The sequence below is a fragment of the Balaenoptera musculus genome, chromosome 17, assembly GCF_009873245.2.
Source record: "Balaenoptera musculus isolate JJ_BM4_2016_0621 chromosome 17, mBalMus1.pri.v3, whole genome shotgun sequence".
In the NCBI taxonomy this organism is placed as follows: Eukaryota; Metazoa; Chordata; class Mammalia; order Artiodactyla; family Balaenopteridae; genus Balaenoptera; species Balaenoptera musculus.
The window spans coordinates 63,611,687-63,624,561 of NC_045801.1; the positions used below are offsets into that span (position 1 = coordinate 63,611,687).

At 37.4% G+C, this 12,875-nt stretch overlaps 1 protein-coding gene across 1 annotated transcript in view; it reads right to left on the reverse strand.

The window, feature by feature from the left end:
- KCNB2 (potassium voltage-gated channel subfamily B member 2) overlaps positions 1-12,875 on the reverse strand; it is a 394,577-nt gene that overhangs the window by 119,785 nt on the left and 261,917 nt on the right. The gene's annotated exons all lie outside the window — the stretch shown is intronic.

Genomic DNA, 12,875 nt, shown 5'->3' on the forward strand with positions numbered 1-12,875 from the left:
ACATCAAAATCCGAGATATTATTGCGTCAAAAGTTGGGCTACTCTGCTTCCTCCAAGGGCATTATAGAAAAATCAGAGACTATTTGGGATGATCTGCCATGTCTTTTTAAGGTGTCAGTTACAGTAGGCATCGCTTGTTTTCCAGTTTCTACAGGCTAGGCCTTGAATGAACCTGCTGGATGAGGCGGAAGTGCTGGGAGAGAAGGAGAGAGCAAGACTATTTTAAGCACCACTTGTCATAGCCCTAACAGAGGTTTTGCTCTATGAATCACAATTTGCTCCTTCAGAAATATAAAACCATTGAGAACTCGACACAGCAGGAACTCTTTTATTCATTCAAAATCCTTTCAAGTCTTCTCCAGGGACAGTGGGTTTTTTTTCCCCCTTGGAAGATTATTTTTCTGCAGGTTGTGACCTCCTTCAGGATCTAACACACTAGGATGTATGACAGTTGGGTTTAAGAATTCTCCAACTTCGCACACTGGTCAGAATGGCCATCATCAAAAAATCTACAAACAGTAAATGCTGGAGAGGTTGTGGAGAAAAGGGAACCCTCCTACACTGCTGGTGGGAGTGTAAATTGATACAGCAACTACGGAGAACAGCGTGGAAGTTCCTTAAAAAACTAAAAATAGAACTACCATATGACCCAGTGATCCCACTCCTGGGCATATATCCGGAGAAAACCATAATTTGAAAAGATACAGGCAACCCCAATGTTCACTGTAACACTATTTACAATAGCCAGGACATGGAAGCAACCTAAATGTCCATCGACAGAGGAATGGATAAAGAAGATGTGGTACGTATGTACAATGGAATATTACTCAGCCATAAAAAAGAATGAAATAATGCCATTTGCAGCTACATGGATGGACCTAGAGACTGTCGTACTAAGTGAAGTAAGTCAGACACAGCAAGACACATATCATATGATATCGCTTATATGTGGAATCTAAAAAAAGGGTACAAATGAACTTATTTGCAAAACAGAAATAGAGTCACAAATGTAGAAGGCAAACTGATGGTTACTGGGTGGAAAGGTCGGGGGGGGGAGGGATAAAGTGGGAGATTGGGATTGACATACACACACTACTATATATAAAATAGGTAACTAATACGGACCTACTGTATAGCACAGGAAACTCTACTCAATACTCTGTAATGGCCTATATGGGAAAATAATCTAAAAAAAGAGTGGATATATGTATATGTATAACTGATTAACTTTGCTGTACACCTGAAACTAACACAACCTTGTAAATCAACTATACTCCAATTAAAAAAAAAAAAAAGAATTCTCCAACTTTGGATATTGGCAGAATTCATTGACCTCTTCACTGCAGCCATGGTCAGCGGTAGAAAAGCCCTCCTCAGACATACAAAGTCCTGGACCTTCTCTGTGTGAAAGCAAGTCATAGAGGCCCACTATCGATCTGGTTTGTTTTTTCATGTGGAAAGGAGTAAACAATGTATTTAATTTCACTTCCTTTTTAGCAGAGGTTTCAAAAATAAAGGCGCTTCTAGAATCTGTAATGGAAGAACTCCATTAATAAGGGGCAAGAGTTGTGGTTTTAGGGTGAACTTGATAGGGTATTCCTTAAGGAAAAGACATTATTCATGAATTCAGATCACGAAACTATCAAAATGTTCAGCACATCTATACAATCTGATTAAACTGTTTCAGAGACACATTTCCATTTAATTCATCTGCTGCCAGGCTACTTGAGAAAAATGCTGTATTTTGTGCATATTTTGGACTAACTGCTTCAAAACCTTGACGATATGTTTAGTTTGCATAAATCAGGCAAAACATATTTTGTTTTGTTCAGCATGCTCTGAACTTTCACAGTTATTTCATTATCTGTTCAGATGGTCCCTCAGCCTTGCTGCAACTGAAAGGGAAATTGTAAATGTTGTTAAAATAAAACCAGGCTGATGCATTGGCAGCTGTGCAATTTGCAAAGGACCCGGGTTCAGGGATCTAGCTTAAATCCAAGAAGCTTATCTTCACTAACTTCTCACGGTAATGAGCATTACTATTCATCACATTTTGCAGAAATCTGTCCAATCTTTCCTCTTTAAGGAAATCTATTTTCATTTTAGAAGGATCCATCTTATCCCAGCTTCCCTTCTTGGTCTCAAGCATGGCTGATTATAAGTTTTCTTCTCTGTATAAAATATCCTAAAATTTGTCCTACTTATGGTGATCTAACTTTGAGTCATTTAATTGTGACAAATTTATCTTTCTTATTTTCTATTTTCTCTTATTATCTTTTACAGGTAATTAAAAAAACTTGTATTCAAGTATTTTTTTCTGTTATATTATGTTGGTTTCTCCGTACCTTTGTTTAGTTCTGACAAACTTTTAATATTAACGTATCAATTTTGGGGTTTGCTCTTAGGGTTTTAGGAAATTCTTCATGCCCTCTCCTGACTTCTTCAAGGACAGAGCTGGCCTTCTCATTCTCTCTCCTGCTCTGTGGAACCCTTTGTGCAAAATTTTCCTTTAGGACAAGAAATCTGGGATAATGGAACTAGATCTTAGCACCTCCCCCTTTATTTTAAAACATAAGATATGAAAGATAAGATTTGGAGATTAGTCAATGAAAACCAAAGGAAAGTGTTAACCTAGATGGTGTGTTTGTGCATTCATGTGTTCGACCAATATTTACTGAGTAGCTCAGGTGCTGTGATAAGTAATGGAGAACAATGGTCAAAGGTCCCTGCTTTCTCTGAGTGAACAGTCCATGAGGGATAAAGACAAATAAACAAAACACTGATAAGTGCTACTAAAAAAGAAAGTACATATTATTATATTTAATACTTTATCTTTAAGAATTAATAGGACGGGGTAAAACCTAACTTTCCTATCTTTTTAGCCCTCATGTCTGAATGTATTCTGGGAATAGTTTGCACTAAAAAATTAAAATATTCATTAGAGACCATTTCAGATCATTCCAACTCTTCTGCTTCTGTCTCTTTCATTTCCATTTTCTTCCCTTCCCAGTATAAAGGGAGGATGCGATCAGTATTTGCTTTAAGTTGCTTGTATTTGCTAGAGTTGCTTGTCACTCTTACCTGGGGAGATTTTGTTAAAGAGCACTGATCCTGGTGGAGTAGACTTTCTACAATTTAAAGTGCACATTTTTTGAAACTCCCTCTTCATGACCTTTAACTTATCAGGAATTCTCCAACCTCAATAAAAAACTCTTTCCTTTCTCTGCTCTGCTTAAGTCCTCTTTATCTGTTATTGACTTTCTGATTGACTTCTTTAATTTTTCAGTAATTACTACAGTTCAACCCACTGTTTTCTCTGTAATTCACAAACCATTCTTTGGCTCATTACTTTGCATCATTTATGTGGAACAATTATTATTCCACACCCTTAGAGATGTCATTTATTAGAACTATGGTGTACAGAATAAAGCAGCAACATTACAATTGGAAAACATTTTTAAACCTAAAAAGTGCATTGGGATAATGTTAGGACTTTGCCCAGTATTGACTGAAATGAAAATTGGCCTCAGTAGGATGATGTTTATCCTCTGAATGAATGAAATCTTTGACTACTTAAAAACTTTCCATTCCTTTTATTGAAAAAAACAGTGAGTCCTTTAATCAAAATTAGCCAAAGCTTTACTAAGCACTGAAACTAACTTTCACGTGTGGCTTGCACAGAATGGCTAAAATGATAATGATAGGCATTAGCAAGTATTGATGAAGATACAGAGCAAATGGAAGTCTAACCACTGCTGGGGGGATTGTAAATTAGCATAACCACTTTGGAAGACTGGTTGGCGGTACCTATAAAAGGCGAACATCTGCCTAGCCTATGACCTAGGAATTCCACTCCTAGGTGTAGACCCGATAGGAAGATAATGAAAAATCATGGACAAGAATGCTTATGGCAGTATGAGAATTCATAATAGCTCCAAACTGAAAACTACCCATGTAAGAACAGATAAATAAATTGTGGTGTATTCATACATGTAATACTATACTGCAATGAGAACTGAATAAACAGAGAGTAACATGGCTGAATTTCACAAACATAATATTGAACAAAAGAAACCAAATACAAAAAAAAAGCATACATTACATGATTTTATTTACATCAAGGTCAAAAATAGGAGAGTACTCATTGGAGGGCAGTTGAGGGTGCTGAGGGTTACATGAGTGTGTTTAGTTTGTGAAAATTAATCAAGTTATCCGTTTTTTGGTGTGTGTGAACTTTTCTGTATAATTCTTCTACTAAGTTTACAAGGAGAGGGAAAGAATGGGAGAGAGAGAAAGGTGAGAGTGAGTGAGAGAATGTGAGAGAGAGAGGCAGACAGACACTGGTGAAGAAACAAGCTAATCTCTTCACCGACTGCATTACAGGTAGATACGCAGACAAAGGAGTAAAATTGACGAAGTTTACTTGTTTTTTTTTTTTTAATTAATTTATTTTATTTTTGGCTGTGTTAGGTCTTCGTTGCTGCACGTAGGCTTCCTCTGGTTGCGGCGAGCGGGGGCTACTCTTCGTTGTGGTGTGTGGGCTTCTCATTGTGGTGGCTTCTCTTGTTGCGGAGCACAGGCTGTAGGCGGGCTTCAGTAGTTGTGGCTTGTGGCTCAGTAGTTGTGGCTCGCAGCCTCTAGGGAGCAGGCTCAGTAGTTGTGGTGCATGGGCTTAGTTGCTCCGCGGCATGTGGGATCTTCCCAGACCAGGGCTTGAACCCATGCCCCCTGCATTGGCAGGCAGATTCTGAACCACTGCACCACCAGGGAAGCCCAAGTTTACTGTTGACAATCCTTTCCTTCCCTTTTGGGACCTCCTCACTAGTCTCACTACCATGAACTTACAATCTTTACTATTTCTTTTTCTGTACTAAAATTATCATCAGGTGGTATTATAGTTTTTTGTTGTTGTTGTTGTTTTGTTTTTGTTTGTTTTTTTGGCCACGTGGCATGTGGGATCTTAGTTCCCCAACCAGGGATCAAACCTGGACCCCAGCAGTGAAAGCGCAGAGTCCTAACCACTGGACAGCAGGAAAGTCAAAAGAGTTTGAAAAGGAATAGATACATGTATATGTATAACTGAATCACTTTGCTGTACACCTGAAACTAACACAACATTGTTAGTCAACTCTACTCCAATATAAAATTAAAAAGTTAAAAAAAATAAAATTACCATCAGGAACAGATGTCCATCAATCATTTCTTTCTGAGTGTAAACAAAAAGGGTATTCCATCTCTCCCAGGGGCAGCTGCATTTCAAGACTTACAATGTGAAATAATGTGAAATAAAAAGTCTTTAGTCACCTACTGAAGGAACTTCAGCAGCTGGAGGCAAGTTTAGGGGGTTAGGGCTCCTGAAATCGCATTGGTTAGGCTTGTGCCTGCCTTTCTCATGAGTAACCCCATCATTGACGGAGCACAGTTCACTGTTTTCTTTAACAAATCATTCTTTATACTTTTATTACAGAAACGAATAATCCCGTTTTGTAATATATTATTGACATGCTTATCACATCCATGACATGCTTATCACATCCCAGTTCCTTGAAGGCTGGGACCATCTTTCATTCATCCCTTTATCTCCAATGACCAAGCACAGTGTTTGACGTGGAGGAGGCAATCCATCAAGCCTGCTGGGAATTTTATCATATCATTAAAGATCATCTAGTTCCCATGCAATTTATACTTCTCCAAGACATAGAAAAATAAAGAACCTACCCAAATTCTTTATAGGATGCGTCTGTACAACATGCATACCAAAACCTGGCAAGCACTGCACAAAAAAGGAAACTAGAACTCAACAGAACTTACGCATATAAGTGTAAAAATCCTTTATCAAATAGGAACAATTAGGATCTGGCAACACATTAAAACAGTAAAACTTCATGACTCAGTAGAGATTATTCTGGAAATACAAAGATTGGTATTAGGAAATGTATTAATATCATTTATCACATTTACAGATTTAAGGAAAACATGATAATCTCTGTAGACACAGAAAAGGTAATTGTCTAAGTCCAGGAACTATTTTTTAATTAAAAAAATTAATTAGGGGCTTCCCTGGTGGCGCAGTGGTTGAGAATCTGCCTGCCAATGCAGGGGACACGGGTTCAAGCCCTGGTCTGGGAAGATCCCACATGCCACAGAGCAACTAGGCCCGTGAGCCACAACTACTGAGCCTGCGCGTCTGGAGCTTGTGCTCTGCAACAAGAGAGGCCGCGATAGTGAGAGGCCTGCGCACCACGATGAAGAGTGGCCCCCGCTTGCCCCAACTAGAGAAAGCCGTTGCACAGAAACAAAGACCCAACACAGCCAAAAATAAATAAATAAATTAATTAAAAATAAAAATAAAGGAATTCCTTTAAAAAAAATTAAAGTAAAAATTGGTAACTACTTCCTTGACATAAAAAATATATCTCTATATCTTTATCCAGCCATCCATCTAGCCATCATCCAGATCAGCCAAAAACTGTATCGAAATTAATGGAGAAACATAAATAGCATTCCTGCTAACGTTACAGATTAAACACATACCCATTGTTACTACTGTCATTTAATGAAATTAGACAAGAAAAAGAAATTAGAAGTATAAAAACTGGAAAGGAGGAGGTAAATCTATTATCACATTTAGATAAGAGTTTTTACCTAGAAAACCCAAGAGGATCAACAGAAAAAGCATACAATGAGAGAATTCAGTAAGCTACAACATCGATGAATAGAAATCAACAGTCTTTGTATATAAATACAAGTTAGAAGATATAATGAAAGAAAAGACCCCATTTAGAATAGTACTCCCAAAGATAAAACTTAACGGGAAATGTGGAAAGTTAGATGAAAACTTTAAGACATTTCTGAAGGACACAAAATAAAACTTAATAGATGAAAAAAAAATCTCATATATTTGGAATCAGAATATGTGGCAACAGAAAGCTGTCATTCCTCCTAATGGAATTTATGAAGTTAACATAATCCTAATAAAAATATCGATGAGTTTAAAGAAACGAACTAGCTGCTTCTAAAGTCTATATGGAAAAGCAAATAAACAAGGAGAGCCAGGAAAATTCTGAGAAAGAAGAGAGATTAAATGGGACTAACCCTACCAGATGTTAAAACACACTATGAGGCTTTCATAATTGAATCAATGTGATATAAGCACATGAATAGATAGATAGACCAATGGAAGAAGATTAAAAAGAATAGACCCCATCACTTATAGGTCTTTATATATGATAAACATCACGTTATTGGGGTAAGGGGTCAGCCTTATGAAAAAAGAGAGCTGGATCCACTTATGATAGGATAAATTCCAGATGGGCCAAAGATTTAAGTGTTGGAAATAAATGAAACCATAACAGGTCTAGAAGAAAAGGACAAAATACCTTTATAAACTTGGAATGGGGAAAGCCAATTTAAATTCTGACTCAAAATCAGGAAGGTTAAAAAAAACAAAACTAAACACAAAAAAGAAAACAGATGGAAATCTTTCCTTACCTGTTCCAGATAACTGAAGCTTATTTCGTTAAGTAAGATGTTAGTAGAAAAAGAAATGTTTGGAAAGATAGGATAATAGATAACATAAATATAATTTGGACAGGTCTCTTTTCATGAGATGACGCTCATCATTTCTCCTTGCTTTTATGCTCTAGCCTGACAATCACGACAGTTATTCAGCAAATTGAGCCATAATTTACATACCACAATTTCCATAGCTGATGCTATGCCTTTCTGACCCATTCTATCACATTTTAAATACTTAAGAATGTCCACCCAGAGACATGCGGGCTTTAGATTGGGATGTTTAAGGGGGCACCCATGCTTTCCCTCTTCCAAGCACCAAAATTGCTTGATGTGAGGTTCCAAAACTTTGAAAAATAATACCAATTTTTTTCCTCCTGTGAAGTATTTTAATTAATTAACTTATTTATTTATTTTTAACATCTTTATTGGAGTATAATTGCTTTACAATGGTGTGCTTTTTTTTAATGGAAGTCCTTCTAATAAATGCAGAAAGAAATTGGGAATAATGGTATTGGAGGATAGTCTTCAAAAACTTGGGAATAAAGGATGTAGGTCTGTTCTCCTCTAATAGCCATACTATAAAATTAACACAAAACTGGTCTCATCAGGGATATTCAGGAGTGTCACCTTAAAGACAAGTGATGCAAAGACAAGACTTGACCATGGCTGATTAAAGGTACTTCTTTAACTAAGCAAGAGAAGGAACTGATGTGTCCATCGGAGAGGAGTTGGTCAGCAATGGACATATGGACAAAGAAGGACAGAGTGATAAAGTCTCCACCATAGCAGAGTCTGAAGGATTGCTCTGGATTCCTTTCCCTCTGATGGCAACCACGTGTCCTGGCCAGGGACAGTCCAGGTTTACGGCTCCTGTTCTGGTGTAATTATTTAAGTGCCTCCTTTCATTCTCAGAATAAAATGAATGATAAGTTATATGGGCATCCTGTTCCTAAACCTTCAGCCTTCTCTGTCTCACCTGCTTTCTCACCTCTGTCTCTTTGGTGCTAAACCTTCTCTGCTAAGTTTCTTCAGACTGTTTGATGACCTGTTCTAACTTCTGATTGGCATCTTCCCAATGGGCGTATTCCTCCTCCCCCATAGCATCTCGGGTGCAAATGAGGTACCCACCTCGCATCCACCTAGACTTTAGGCTAGTGGGGAGCTTAGCTCCATGGGTAAAAAGCATCCAAATAGGAGTCAAGGTGAGAGGGATATTAAGCCAATGGAATTTTAATGTTCTGGTCCCATTGACAATAATTAAAAGAGTGAGGTAATTGTAGTTAGAGTAATGGATACCAAGATAAACCAGACAGTAAAAGATATAAAGAAAAATAATAAGAAACAAAGGTTAATTACCCTTGGAAAAGTCATTAGGCAATTATTTTTCTCCTGCTTGCTTTTTTTTGTGAGCAAGAAAAAAAAAAAGTTTGGAGCTACCATATGATCCTGCAACCTCACTCCTGGGCATATATCCGGAGAAAACCGTAATTCAAAAAGATACACGCACCCCAGTGTTCACTGCAGCACTATTTGCAATAGCCAAGACATGGAATCAAGCTAAATGTCCACCAACAGCTGAAAGTATAAAGAAGATGTGGTATATATATATATGCAGTGGAATATTACTCAGCCATAAAAAAGAATAAAATAGTACCATTTGCAGCAACATGGATGGACCTAGAGATTATCATACTAAGTGAAGTAAGTCAGATAAAGACAAATATCATAAGATATCATTTATATGTGGTATCTAAAAAAAAGAAAAATAATACAAATGAACTTATATACAAAACAGAAATAGATCCACAGACATAGAAAAGAAATAGACGCACAGACATATAGTTACCAAAGGGCAAGTGGGGGGAGGGATAAATTAAAACTTTGGGATTAACATATACACACTATTATATATAAAATATAGATAACCAACAAGGACTTACTGTATAGAACAGAGAACTATACTCAATATTTTGTAATAGCCTATAAGGGAAAAGAATCTGAAAAAAATATATATATGTATAACTGATTTACTTTGTTGTACACCTGAAACTAACACAACACTGTAAATCAACTATACTTTAATAAAAAAATGTTTATTATTGTAGGCCACCAATGTATTGTGATTATTTATTATGCAGCACCATTGTGGCAATAGATAACTGAAAAAACACTTTCCTAATAACTGAAAAAACACTTTCCTAATTCTTATATAATGGTATTCCTTTATTTCTTTAAAAAGAAGAAAGATTACAATTTAAGAATGGCATCTGTTTCTAAATTTTATGGTGGAAGGTCTGATGTCAGCCATTGGTCAGCCCCGAATATACTGGAGAATCTAGAGCATCTGGGATCTTTTAGGCTTCCTCAGGAAGAGACCTTCTTGTATATTGATTGTCCTTGTCAGAGAAGTGATAGAGGACATATTTGGGGGCAAAATTTGTACTATGAATTCATTTTGAAAAAAGTATTTCTCTAATAACATTGAAAGGAGAAGTCTTCCTCTATCTCAGAGACCAATGTCCCAGAGCTAATCAACCTTCCTTCTTTTCAGTTCTCCAAAGTAATGGTACCTTGCTGCATGGAGCTGCCAGGGAGAAGAGCTGCAACTACTCCAAGTTCAATGTTCTCTTTTTGTTCATTTTAATTTTAATTTAATTATAATTTTTAAGGTCACATATACCTTTGGGTGAAAATAAGATTTATAGGAGTAAGGACCACAAATTTTTATATATTGGAGGAGAAATTGGTTAGGGATATTGGTTAAAATGTTTGTCTTAGACCTGTGGTTGCCAAGGGGGAGGGGGGTGGGGGAGGGATGGAGTGAGAGTTTGGGATTAGCAGATGCAAACTATTATATATAGAATGGATAAACAACAAGGTCCTACTGAATAGCCCAGGGAACCATGTTCAATATCCTGTAATAAACCATAATGGAAAAGAAAAAAAAATGTCTTGGAAAAGAGAAAGAGTGTCTGATGTTTGGACTTTATCTTCACATGAAACAGAGTATCGTCCCTAACCATCATGCATTAAAATTCTGGATCATAATTTACGAGATGTAAAGGCTGCTTTTCTGATTGCTTGAAATGATTAATGGGCCACAAAGGAACTGGACACGAAAAACACTTCATACAATGTTTGTTCAAGAAATATTATTTTTCATGAGCCTGTCCTCAAGCACCTTATAGTCTAATGTGGAAAATAGGCATCAATCAAGTAATGAGCCAAACAGATGCAGAATTATAACTGTGTGAACAATGAAAGAGGCATCACCTTTGAGACGTCCTGAGTAGGATCCTCAGCGAGGTTAGTATTTTGAGGCCACTGTACTTGGTGCTGTGAGTGTATAAAAAGAGATCGGATGCAGATTTAGCATCCAGAAAGTTCCCTTAGGACATGACTCTGGGCCTGGAGGATAAGTAAGCATTACCGAGTTGAAGAACTGGCTTAAGGGTGTGGTCGAGAAATACGTCAAGTACATGGGATTCCTTTTTATTTTCCCATTAAATGATCTAATCCTCAATGGTATTAAAAATCTTCTTCCAGGGCTTCCCTGGTGGCGCAGCGGTTGAGAATCTGCCTGCCAATGCAGGGGACACGGGTTCGAGCCCTGGTCTGGGAAGATCCCACATGCCGCGGAGCAGCTAGGCCCGTGAGCCACAACTACTGAGCCTGCGCGTCTGGAGCCTGTGCTCCCAAGAGAGGCCGCGATAGTGAGAGGCCCGCGCACCGCGATGAAGAGTGGCCCCCACTTGCCACAACTGGAGAAAGCCCTCGCACAGAAACGAAGACCCAACACAGCCAAAAATAAATAAATTTAAAAAAAAAAATCTTCTTCCAAACACACTAAAAATGTGTTGTGACTAATATTTTCTAACTGCAAACATCCCCCAGAACTTTTTTCCAATTCGCAAACAAAGCATATGAATTCTGGATCACATTCAAGGTTGGCGTGGGGATTAGGTTACGATGACGCTTCTTAGAGATAAAGACTCTACTTAACAGTTTTCATTCAAGAAACACTGAGTTGCCCACTCCATGCCAGGTACCATACCAGGTGGGTTTTTTCCCCACATTCTCCCGTATACTTTATTTATTTAATTTTTAATTGAAGTACAGTTGATTTACAAAGTTTCAGGTGTACGGGAAAGCGATTCAGATTCTTTTCCATTATAGGTTATTACAAGACATTGAATACAGTTCCCTGTGCTATACAGTAAATCCTTGTTGTTTATCTATTTTATACATAGTAGTGTGTATCTGTGTTAAACCCAAATTTCCAATTTACTCCCCCCCTACCCTTTTCCGTTTTGTAACCATAAGTTTGTTTTCTATGTCTGGGAGCCTACTTCTCTTTTGTAAATAAGTTCATTTGTATCTTTTTTTTTTAGATTCCACATATAAGTGATATCATATGATATTTGTCTTTCTCTGACTTACTTCACTTAGTATGATAATCTGTAGGTCCATCCATGTTGCTTCAAATGGCATTATTTCATTCTTTTTTATGGCCGAGTAATATTCCATTGTATATATATACCACATCTTCTTTATAACATTCATCTGTTGATGGACATTTAGGTTGTTTCCATGTCTTGCCTAATGTGAATAGTGTTGCTATGAACACTGGGGTGCATGCATCTTTTTGAATTAGAGTTTTCGTCTTTTCTGGATATATGCCCAGGAGTGGGATTGCTGGGTCGTATGGCAGTTCTATTTTTAGTTTTTTAAGGAACTTCCATACTGTTCTCCATAGTGGTTGCACCAATTTACATTCCCACCAACAGTGTAAGAGCAAACCAGGTGTTTTTTAAAACTATGACACGAAACGGATCGTTTACTAGTTCAAACATTTGTTGTCATCTAAAGATTTTTATTTAGGAACATTATGAAATGTCAAAAAATACTATGAAATAATTATTACACAGATGTAGGTACCTCTGATCAAAGTATATATTCTGAAATATATCAGTGATGTGCAGGGAATTTGCAGACAGAATTCATTCGATTACCTGGTATTGGAGCTCGTATTAGAAGACTATGTTTCAGAGCAGAAGTGAGATCCCTGGTGTGTAAGATTTAGTGAGTTCAAATGGAAGGCTGTATTTCGCTAAACCCAGAAGCACTGCCACATGAAGGTGCTTGGCTCTTGTTTAACTTGCATTGAAACTACTGGCAAGGTTAGCATCAGGAAAATTGCCATGGTAGGACGTATTAGCAATTTTTCAGTCCTTTTAATAGCATCTCTGCTTTACTAACTGGGTTTGCCTTTCTGTTTCCTTCTCTCCGGTTTCTTATTTCTCCCAAAATCCCTTACTAACTCAATAGAAGATTTAGAAAAACACTCACTTTCTTTG